Source organism: Schistocerca serialis, chromosome 12 (genome assembly GCF_023864345.2).
Source record: "Schistocerca serialis cubense isolate TAMUIC-IGC-003099 chromosome 12, iqSchSeri2.2, whole genome shotgun sequence".
Classification (NCBI taxonomy): Eukaryota; Metazoa; Arthropoda; class Insecta; order Orthoptera; family Acrididae; genus Schistocerca; species Schistocerca serialis.
The window spans coordinates 35,587,467-35,597,982 of record NC_064649.1 but is presented as its reverse complement, the minus strand read 5'-3'; the positions used below and the strand labels follow the sequence as shown (position 1 = coordinate 35,597,982).

Below are 10,516 nucleotides of genomic sequence, written 5' to 3'. Positions count from 1 at the left end.
CTCTACTTATACCACAGTCTAACATAACAGTCCCGACGCTCCGTCCTGTGTTTATTATCTAAGCGATAGTGGCGCCCCAAGCGGCGAGCAAGCGACACTTCAGAATACGACAGCGAATGAATGCGACGAATACTAACGTTTATATTGATTTGTAACATAGCTTTTAAAATAGGGAGTGGGTGTAGTGCCATAAAAAACGGCAATAACTAAAAAATGACACCAAATTTGTCTTGGGGACGCTGGGAGGCATGAAACAGGACATTACAGGACAGATTATTTACGATTTTCCTGTAATGTACAGGCAATTGCTGGATAATGTCGTTTCCCTTTACCAACAAAAAATTGCTACTAAATACCAGAAGACCCGATCATTTGCTGAAAGACCTAGTATATCTACCCCCCTCCTCCCTCCCCCCCCCCACACACACACACACACACAAAACAAGAGTTTTGTTCGCTACACTTTCAGCCAAATCAGTAGAAAATCTATATGGCATGTAAGACCTACATTATTGAACGTACCAAATAATCCACCACGACTGTAACTAAACGGAAAACCACAAAGACATAAGAATATATCGCGCAAAGCAATAAAACTGTTTCCCAGGTCAGATGAAACCAATTCCACAAACTGTAGCTAAATCTGGCCTAAAAACGGCAAGAATCTTCAACACATTCGCTTTTGAAGCAAAAATACATTTACAAAAATATTCGTGTATTAGAAAGTCGAGTGAAGTGCACATTAGACTTCACAAAAATATTGTCAGAGAAAGTACCAATGATGATCAGAAATTTATGCTTCTCATGCATGAAATATTTGTTTATATTCTCTCGCTTTCAGCGGAATGAGCTGCAAATATACACATATTCGACAGTATTTCTTCATGAATAAGACGTAGCTTAAGTCACTGAATAAGTATTAACACATTTTTAATGTAATCAGAAGATTGAAACTGTTTTACACACGGAATTCGATTTTTTTACAGAATCGGGGGTTTGATGGTTCATCATTGAGCCTCTTGGTACCAGAAATATGCAGTGCTTTGGTAGAAGGACTGAAGGTCTTCATTTCAGTATTTTTAAGTTAAAAATTGTAACAGCTTTGATGATAAAAAAAATTATTATAATGCTGACAGGTTTCAATCTATTTGCAGACCATTCTCCAATGATGTGAAGATTACACTGTCGTCAAAAGTTTGCCAACTGTCCGTTTTTCAAACTTTGTATTAGGATAGGACGTCGAACGATAAATATCGGTATTCGACATTGTCGAATGGACATCGAACAATAAATATCTGTATTCCATGTACTCGAATATCGCCGTGCAAAACACCGATGCCGACGATTAATCCCATAAGAATATCGATATCTCGATACATCGCAGCCAAATATTTACTTTCTAAATTCAAGTCAATTGTGATTGCACATGTTGTATAAAACTGTGATGAGTATATTTTATGAATTAATAAAAAATTAAGGAAAATCGGAATTAATTACATTTTATTTTACATATAAATAGAAACATTTTACGAAAAAATGAAAAATGTTATATTACAGCTTATGAATATATATATTGAAAAAAAACCCTCAATGAAAAAATTTTAAGTTCCAAAACTTATTTTCTAAAGAACTTTAAGAGACTGCTAGCATGTTCTACTTTTAATCTTCTTCTTTGAGCAGAAATCACTTTACCAGTTTTTGAAAACAGTCTTCCTGCTGGAACTGAAGTCTCTGCAACAGATAAATAATTCCTAGCTATCTAACACAGACCTTCCCTCCTCGTTGTGAATGAGTTATTTCCTAATTGTCTAGGGGATGGTATTCGTAAACATACTGATAACACCAAAGAAGCGTCTTCATTGTCTACAGGTATTCTCTCTCTTTTTTTTAGCTTCCACATTTCCAATAATTCTGCCAACCTTACTTCCGGGTGGGAAGAGGTTACGAAAATGTGCAGCTGACAACAGTCAAAATTTCTCAAGTATTTGAAGTAAAAAACTGCGGGTACTATTCTTATATTGTAAATATTTCAATATCAAAAAGAAAGTAGACAGGCCAATAGTGAAAGGATGAGGAAGTTTTGGGAAGAAAAGAACAAGAAAGCTAAATAGACCAGTGCTATCTAATGGTTCCGTGTGCTCTTTAGAGGGCGAAACGAATATATAATAATAAAAAGAAAGTGAAGTTTAGTTTTATTTATTATGAGTTAAATGATAATAATAATATCCAATTATATCACCACAAGAGTCCGCAGCTCGTGGTCGTGCCGTAGCGTTCTCGCTTCCCGCGCCCGGGTTCCCGGGTTCAATTCCCGGCGGGGTCAGGGACTTTCTCTGCCTCGTGATGACTAGGTGTTGTGTGATGTCCTTAGGTTAGTTAGGTTTAAGTAGTTCTAAGTTCTAGGGGACTGATGACCCTAGATGTTAAGTCCCATAGTGCTCAGAGCCATTTGAACCATCACCACAAGAGGGGCTGTTCTGAAGTAGTGGTTGATAATGGAAGCAAGATTGAAGAAAAATCAGGAAACCTTCACAGGATCTGTCGACCTGGAAAAAGCACTCGACAATATAAAATGGTGCAAGATGTTCGAAATTCTGAGAAAAATAGGGGTAAATTATAGGGAAAAACAGGTAACTCTTCAATATGTACAAGAACCAAGAGGGAACAATAAGAGTGGAAGACGAAGAACAAGTGCTCTGATTGAAAAGGATGTAAGACAGGGATGTAATCCCACTGTCCAATCTATACATCGAAGAAGCGACGACGTAAATAAAAGAAGGGCTCAAGAACGGACTTAAAAGTCAAGGCGAAAGGCTATCAGTGCTGCGATTCGCAGATGACATTGCTATCCTCAGTGTAAGTGAATAAGAATTACAGGATCTGCTGAACTGAGTGAACAGTCTAATGAGTACAGAATATGGGGAGAAAGTAAATGCAAGAAAATAGAAAGTAGCGTGAAACTTAACATCAGGATTGCGGCTCACGAAGTTAAAGAATTCTGCTGCCTAGGCAGCAAAATGGCGCATGATGGACGGAGCAAGGAGGGGATGAAAAACAAACCAGCACAAGCAACGAGTGTATCCCTGGACAGAAGAAATCTAATAGCAATAAATAAAGACCTGAATCTGAGGAAGACTTTTCGAAGAATGTACGTTTGGGGCACGGATAAAGTATGCGGATGTTCTGCACAGAATCGGCGAGGAAAGGAATATAATGGGAAACACTGATAAGAAGAAGGGACAAGATGGTAGGACACCGTTTAAGACATCAGGGAATAACTAAAGACTGATGACTTAAAGGGAAAAAAAAACAATATCGGCTGGTCAAACATATATCGCAGTCTGATATCTCAGCCTACTCAGTATGAATTACGTTTGACGTCCGATAGCTCTGGTCGCAGATGAATCACATTTATGAGATTCATAGTTCGCTCGTTTGTCGAGTTCTCCACTGATGTACACAACAAACTCAGTGTAACAAAACAGGTGGCTAGAAAAAAACTAAACTCCGTCCGAACAGGCCTAGGAAGGCCCAACGGTACCGACCGGCCGCCGTGTCATCCTCAGCCCACAGGCGTCCCTGGATGCGGATATGGAGAGGCATGCGGTCAGCACACCGCTCTCCCGGCTGTATGTCAGTTTACTAGACCGGAGCCGCTACTTCTCAATCAAGTAGCTCCTCAGTTTGTCTCACAAGGGCTGAGTGCACACAGCTTGCCAACAGCGCTCGGCAGACAGGATGGTCACCCATCCAACTGCTAGCCCAGCCCGACAGCGCTTGACTTCGGTGATCTGACGGGAACCGGTGTTACCACTGCGGCGAGGTCGTTGGCACGGTTCTAGGGGACTGATGACCATAGCTGTTAAGTCTCATAGTGCTCAGAGCCATTTGAATCTCTCCCCACACAAAAACCTAAGGACATCACACGCATCCATGCCCGAGGCAGGATTCGAACCTGCGACCGTAGCAGTCGCGCGGTTCCGGACTGCGCGCCTAGAACCGCGAGACCACCGCGGCCGGCTGTGGGGAGAGGTGCGCAACCTTGTTTGCGCAACTCCTGTTGCATCAGAAGAGGATCTGGTTGCCCGGATAGTGGCAGCAGCAGCAGCAGGAACAATTCAGGATACTCCTGGGGTTTTTGCCCGTGTCAGACAGAACATGATTTGACGGTGTAACCTTTGTTTACGTGTCAATGGAGGCATTTTTGAAAATCTAATGTAATTGAAATTGGGTTGTGTTAATGTGTTGTCTCTTGGTCATAAAAAAATGGAAAAGTGTTTGTCGGTTTAATTAATTTGCCGCCAGAGAAATCTTCCTCTACCGGTTTAAAAACTCCTCATAGGAAAAAATGACATTAGGGAAAAATATTTGTTTTGATGTCCCCTACAACCTCCCAGAGTTTGTCGGTTTAAATACTTTTCACCCTGTATTGCAGCCACATTGCAGCAATGTTGACAGCAACTCTATTGCGGCCAAATATTATCGTAAAAAACAGCCCGCGTAATCGCACCAATTACGATCGTGTGCGTTGGGACGAATATGTGTACTTGGAGGATCTGACTGTAAGAAATCGGGGGTGAGCTCATTGTCCATTGAGAAGGCGCGGGTACCTGAGCGTGAAAGAGAGAAAAAAAAAAGATAAATTGGCGGGCAGATGTGGAACTGGGGTGCGAGGGGAGCGGAACTGGTGGTGCGTGCTTCTTCCGAGATTACGGGGCATCAGCACATCCTGGACCGCAGTCGTGCCTGGGTGGCTTCTCGTAGTTTCTTATTACTGCGGGCCGGCGTCTTATTAATCTGGAGATTCCGCGAGTTTGCCAGCTCGCGAGAGAACCGGTGAGTTCTCTCACGAGGGCATCATTTCTTATATTCGCGCAGCGCTTCGGAAGGCAATACCCCAGCGCGGAGATTAGCTATTTGTGGCCCCGTTTTTTTCCCACCAGCGCGTGGCCTGGGTCGCTAGGCGCAGAGAGGAGGAAGGGAATTAAAAAGAAGAAAAAAAACGATACATGTATTGCCACAATATTACAATAAAGCTACATTTTTAGGCTTCCTTACTTCCATCAGTAAAAACGGACCCCAAATAGGATCACTGCCTGTCTGTCTGTATGTGTGTACGCCTGTTAAAGACTTATTTTTGTCAGGAAAGGGGAGAGATACCGCGTTGAAATTTATGTCACATAATAAGCTTTTCGATCCCTTGGCGGCATGAAAAATCTGAGCTTCTAATGCAATCAACAGATACTGCCATTTATGTCACGTATTTAGAGAATCGCAAATTCACTCGACAAACGTAGGGGGTATTCCCGCTGCCTAGAATTATAAATTTTGACTGGAAGCAAAGTTTCACAGTACAAGTAAAGAAAAATATCCGAAAATTGTTAATTTGTAATTGTATCACACGACAATAAAACGTTTTGTCATTTGCTATCAGATCGTATGTCTGTGCGTCCATCTGTTCAAAACACTTTTTCTCAGGAACAGGTAGACGTATGAAGTTGAAATTTACGTCACGAAGTAAAAACTGCAAGCTTCCACGTCAATGCAACCATGTATGTCACATACTTGGAAACTGGAGCTTCTGTGAAGTTTGGAAGGTAGAAGACGAGGTATTGGCGGAATTAAAGCTGTGGGGCCGGGCCGTGAGTCGTGCGTGGGTAGCTCAGTTGGTAGAGCAAAGGTCCCGAGTTCGAGCCTCAGTCCGGCACACACTTTTCATCTGCTAGGAAGTTTCATATCAGCGCACACTCCGCTGTAGAGTGAAAATTTCTTTCTGGAAAACTTAGTCATTAAATACTGTAGACGAACTATCTACAGACATAATTACATTTGTACGGAACCCTACTCGCATTTGTCCGTTCTTTCTTTTTTTTATTTACAAGCACTGACCACCAGCAGGTTGGAAAGATTAACTGAATCCTACGTCAGTGGCTGACAGAGCATGACAGTAATGCAATAAAGCTAAAAAGGAAAAATTTTCCTGCTGGTCGCCAAATATTAATTGTATGATCACAAAACTGTTTCGGCTTTTTACGCAGATGCGGATTCGAAGTGGATTCTGGGGGATTTCACGAACTGTTACTTTCTCATCTCTTCACACATTCCAGGTATAGACTGCTCCTTCTAACGTGTTACAGATCGCTAGGATCTATATAATAATAATAATAATAATAATAATGATGATGATGATGATGATGTTGTCGTTGTTGTTATCAAATGGTTCAAATGGCTTTGAGCACCATGGGACTTAACTTCTGAGGTCATCAGTCCCCTAGAACTTAGAACTACTTAAACCTTAACTAACCTAAGGACATCACACACATCCATGCCCGAGGCAGGATTCGAACCTGCGACCGTAGCGGTCGCGCGTTTCCAGACTGTAGCGCCTAGAACCGCACGGCCACCCCGGCCGGCGTTGTTGTTATCGTTGTTGTTGTTGTGCACTTCAGGGTAACACATCATACCAAGCTATGGTTTTCCGAGTCCAGAAACACGTAATACGAATTATTTGTGCTGTGGATCGAAGAACATCCTGAAAAGGCCTGTTTGGGAAGAATACTAGCTACTGCTTCCCATATACTGATTCTGTAATGAAATCTGTCACTCAGATACACTGCCAGAAAATACCAAGAAATAAATATTGTAGAGTAATGACATTTGTGTACGTGGCGTACGTAAGTGATTTACAGTGCAAGATTACACACAAACGTAAGGCCGAGATAAGCCGTTGCTTGGTCGGTCAGTACAGGGTCGGTTAAGGCTGGTTGTGGATGACTCTGGATGTGTCATCTGGTGGTGTCCCATTTGTGCTCTATCGGGGACGGATCTGGAGATCGAGCAGGCCAAGGCAACATATCGACAAACTGTAGAGCATGTTGGGTTACAACACCGGTATGTGGGCGTGCGTTATCCTGTTGGAAAACACCCCGTGAAATTCTGTTCATGAATGACAGCACAGTAGATCAGTCACCGGATTGATGTACGAATTTACAGTCAGGGTAAAAATGTGTGACCTGGGACCTCACGTCGGGTAGACCGTTCGCCGGGTGCAAGTCTTTCGATTTGACGCCACTTCGGCGACTTGCGCGTCGATGGGGATGAAATCATGATGATTAGGATTTTTTTTTTTCACTAGCTGCTTATATTTTATGACCCACCGTCTAATTTCTTGTGGTGGGTCGTATGTTGGCACTTAGCCGCTGTGACTGGGTCCGGGGTCCGGAGTGACTGAAAGTAACATCACCCCGGCTCCCGTCCCCACTCACACCGTTGCCCGTGTCCCGCCACGTGGAGGCGGGCTCTATTTGTTTAGATCCATTTGATATCTTCTTTTTTTGTGTGCAGCATTAGAAAAACTTATAATACATAATCAAGTAAGATATTAATAAACAAAACGAAATTAAATATTTAGAAAGAAGGAAGGGAGAGAACGGAATAGAGAAGGGATAGGTATAACATTGCCCGTCACCTGGTTGTGGGCGGCGGCCCGGGTCTTGGAATGACCCTCAAGACGCTGGCCGTCGCTCACCATGCCTTTAACATCTACCATCCTAAAAACTAACTTAACTAGAAGAGATTAGAGTACGTTAAAGCTAGAAACAGACTAAGACCTCCAGGTCCATCCTGCTAAACTATTTACGATATATAATAGAGAGGTAACTGATTTTGTGCTTGGCTCAAAGTTGCTAATGAAAGGGTACTTGTGGTAAAAGTAATAAGGTAATGACGCTAACGGTTTGTGTTGAGCCTACAAGGCTCCTAGTAGAGTACATCAGGCGCAAGCACCTCCCGGCCCCACCGACAACACGACCTGAACGGTGGTTTTCCCCGATCTATCATAGGTATCCGTCGGGTTGGGCTCAAAAGAGAGGGACCACAATTAAGATCCTTCCATCCAGGACGTGCGCCGCCTCTTACCAGGGGGCGTAGGTCCCTTGAAGAGGTGCCTAACTTTAAGCTTCAGATCAGAAGTTATTAGTGTAGTGGAGGTTGAGGTATAGGCTGTGTAGGTTGGTTGCACAAACAGTTCACGCTGAGCCAATGAGACTTACAATGATACGTGGTGTGGCAGTTAGCACCTTCCGGCCCCGCCAGCAACACAGCCTGAACGGTGGTTTTCCCCGATCTACCATAGGTATCCGTCGGGTTGGGCTCAAAAGAGAGGGACCACAATTAAGATCCTTCCATCCAGACTGTGCGCTGCCTCTTAACGGAAGGTGTAGGTCCCTTGAAGAGGTACCCAGCTTTAAGCTCTTATTAGACATGGAGATGCTGTTAACTAATTACATATAAGGTGCAATCTGTTTTTAGGATTGTGTGTGACTTGTGCACCTCTTGTCGGTTGTTCCACTCTGTTCTTTGAATTTGACTTGGTTGACACTATGGATCATCCGCGCTGGACGCTTCAATATCTGTGTTGGTGCCCTGGTCTGTATCTGTTTCTTCTTCATCATCCGTGGTGCTAATCATATCTGTGTCCCCCTGGGCATCGTGACGTCTGTTTGGACCGACTTGCCTTCGGTAGGGTCTGTTGCGCAAGTATTCTATCTGTTGGATCTTCGAGATTTCGTTCGTTAGTTTGTTGAGTTCAGTCCACCTTTGCGGGTCGCGTATATTGGCATATAGTTCGTTCTGTGTGTTCAGGCGATTTATGTGTACTGTGTGTTTTATGTTCGTGCGTTGTCCGCAGAAGAAGACAGTATGTTCCCCGCATGTGCATCTGTTAGTCTGCTGCAGACTCACGCGGTACAGGTGCGTGGACAACACAATACTCAGACCCTGAGCGGAGAAAATCTCCCAGTGTGTCTATACTCTGTTCATCATAAGGATACACACGATGTAAACATTATGCCATGTATTCTTCTGCGTTTACTTCAATCTCATTGGTTTTCGTTGCACGTGGAACGGAAACCAAACCGTGTCCAGTACAGTCAAGTACGATCGTAAGGATACGTTTTGTGCTGTGTTACACCCACAACATAGATTGAGCGATAATGCGGGACAGCTTTATCGGCGTATTTAACTTGGACAGCACTGACCAACCAGATGGTCCAGCTTACCTGCAGTGATGTGAGAAATTGCAATTCACACGTAATAAACAGTCGAGCAGAGAAACAATATAGCTTCGAATGTCATTTAATTTTTAAAGAGAATGAAATAATATTCGGCAAAACTCCAGCGCTACTGCACGCTTCTTTGGTGACCAGACGGAAAGCATAAAATGCTCTTGTCCTCCCCTAACATAGTACTCTAATTACAAAAAAGAGTGATGAAAATTCCTTGCTTAAATGCAGGGTACTTTTTGTGGGCGAGGTTTGTGTAATGCAATAGCGTACTGCAGGGGTTTCACCGTATTGTAGAATACTGAAGTCACTGAAAGTATTAATTACAGTTGTCTGGTAACCTCCTAATGGTTCAAACGGTTCTGAGCACTATGGGACTTAACATCTGAGGTCATCAGTCCCCTAGAACTTAGAACTACTTAAACATAACTAACCTAAGGACATTACACATATGCATGCCCGAGGCAGGATTCGAACCTGCGACTGTAGCGGGTAACCTCTTAGCCTCTTCCTTATCCCAATCTGAGAAACAAATGTCAGTTCAGGAACTGTCATCTGCCACGTTGATAACGAGTCGATGAACAACAGAATCCTCTAAGCGACCCAGGCGCAGCATCTTCTCCGCTTCTTTCATGGTGTACCTTTCTACACACATCAAAAAAAGTTTTGCATCACCCCGGTTCCAAGAACTCCTGAAGGAAGACGTTGACTGTGGATGGTGTACCTCAGACACAGTCCCTTTGACTGTTCAGAGAAGTCACTAAACCCGCTCAAAGGTGTAAATAACCATGCGTGAGCAGCGCCTATTAGACGGAGGGGTTCCGTCAGCCGATCATTTCCAGTCACTCCACCAGGAAGGAGGTACACGGCTCGTGTTGTCTGTAGTTCAATCATACCGAGACGGTCAATACCGGCCAATACTGCGTCCGCATTGCTACTTTGTGCCAGAGAGAGCTCTCAACAACGGAAGTGTCCAGGCGTCTCGGAGTGAACCAAAGCTATATTGTTCGGACATGGAGATACAGACAGACAGGAACTGTCGATGACATTCCTCGCCCAGACCGCCCAAGGCTGCTACTGCAGTGGATGACCGCTACCTACGGAGGAACCCTGACAGCAACGCCACCATGTTGAATAATGCTTTTCGTGCAGCCACAGGACGTCGTGTTACGACTCAAACTGTCTGCAACAGGCTGCATGTTGCACAACTCCCGACGTCCAAGGCGAGGTCCATCTTTGCAACCACACGGCACCATGCTGCGCGGTACAGATGGGCCCAATAACGTGCCAAAGGGACCGCTCAGGATTGGCATCACGTTCTCTTCACCGATGAATGTCGCATATGCCTTCAAACAGACAATCGTCGGAGACTGGAGGCAACCCGGTCGGGATGATCGCGTTAGACACACTGTCCAGCGAGTGCAGCAAGGTGGAGGTTCCCTGCTGATTTGGGG

At 44.0% G+C, this 10,516-nt stretch overlaps 1 pseudogene; it reads right to left on the bottom strand.

Moving 5' to 3' along the window:
• Positions 1–3,714: 3,714 nt before the first annotated feature.
• Positions 3,715–3,832, bottom strand: LOC126428513 (5S ribosomal RNA; annotated as a pseudogene).
• Between the last annotated feature and the right edge of the window lie 6,684 nt (positions 3,833–10,516).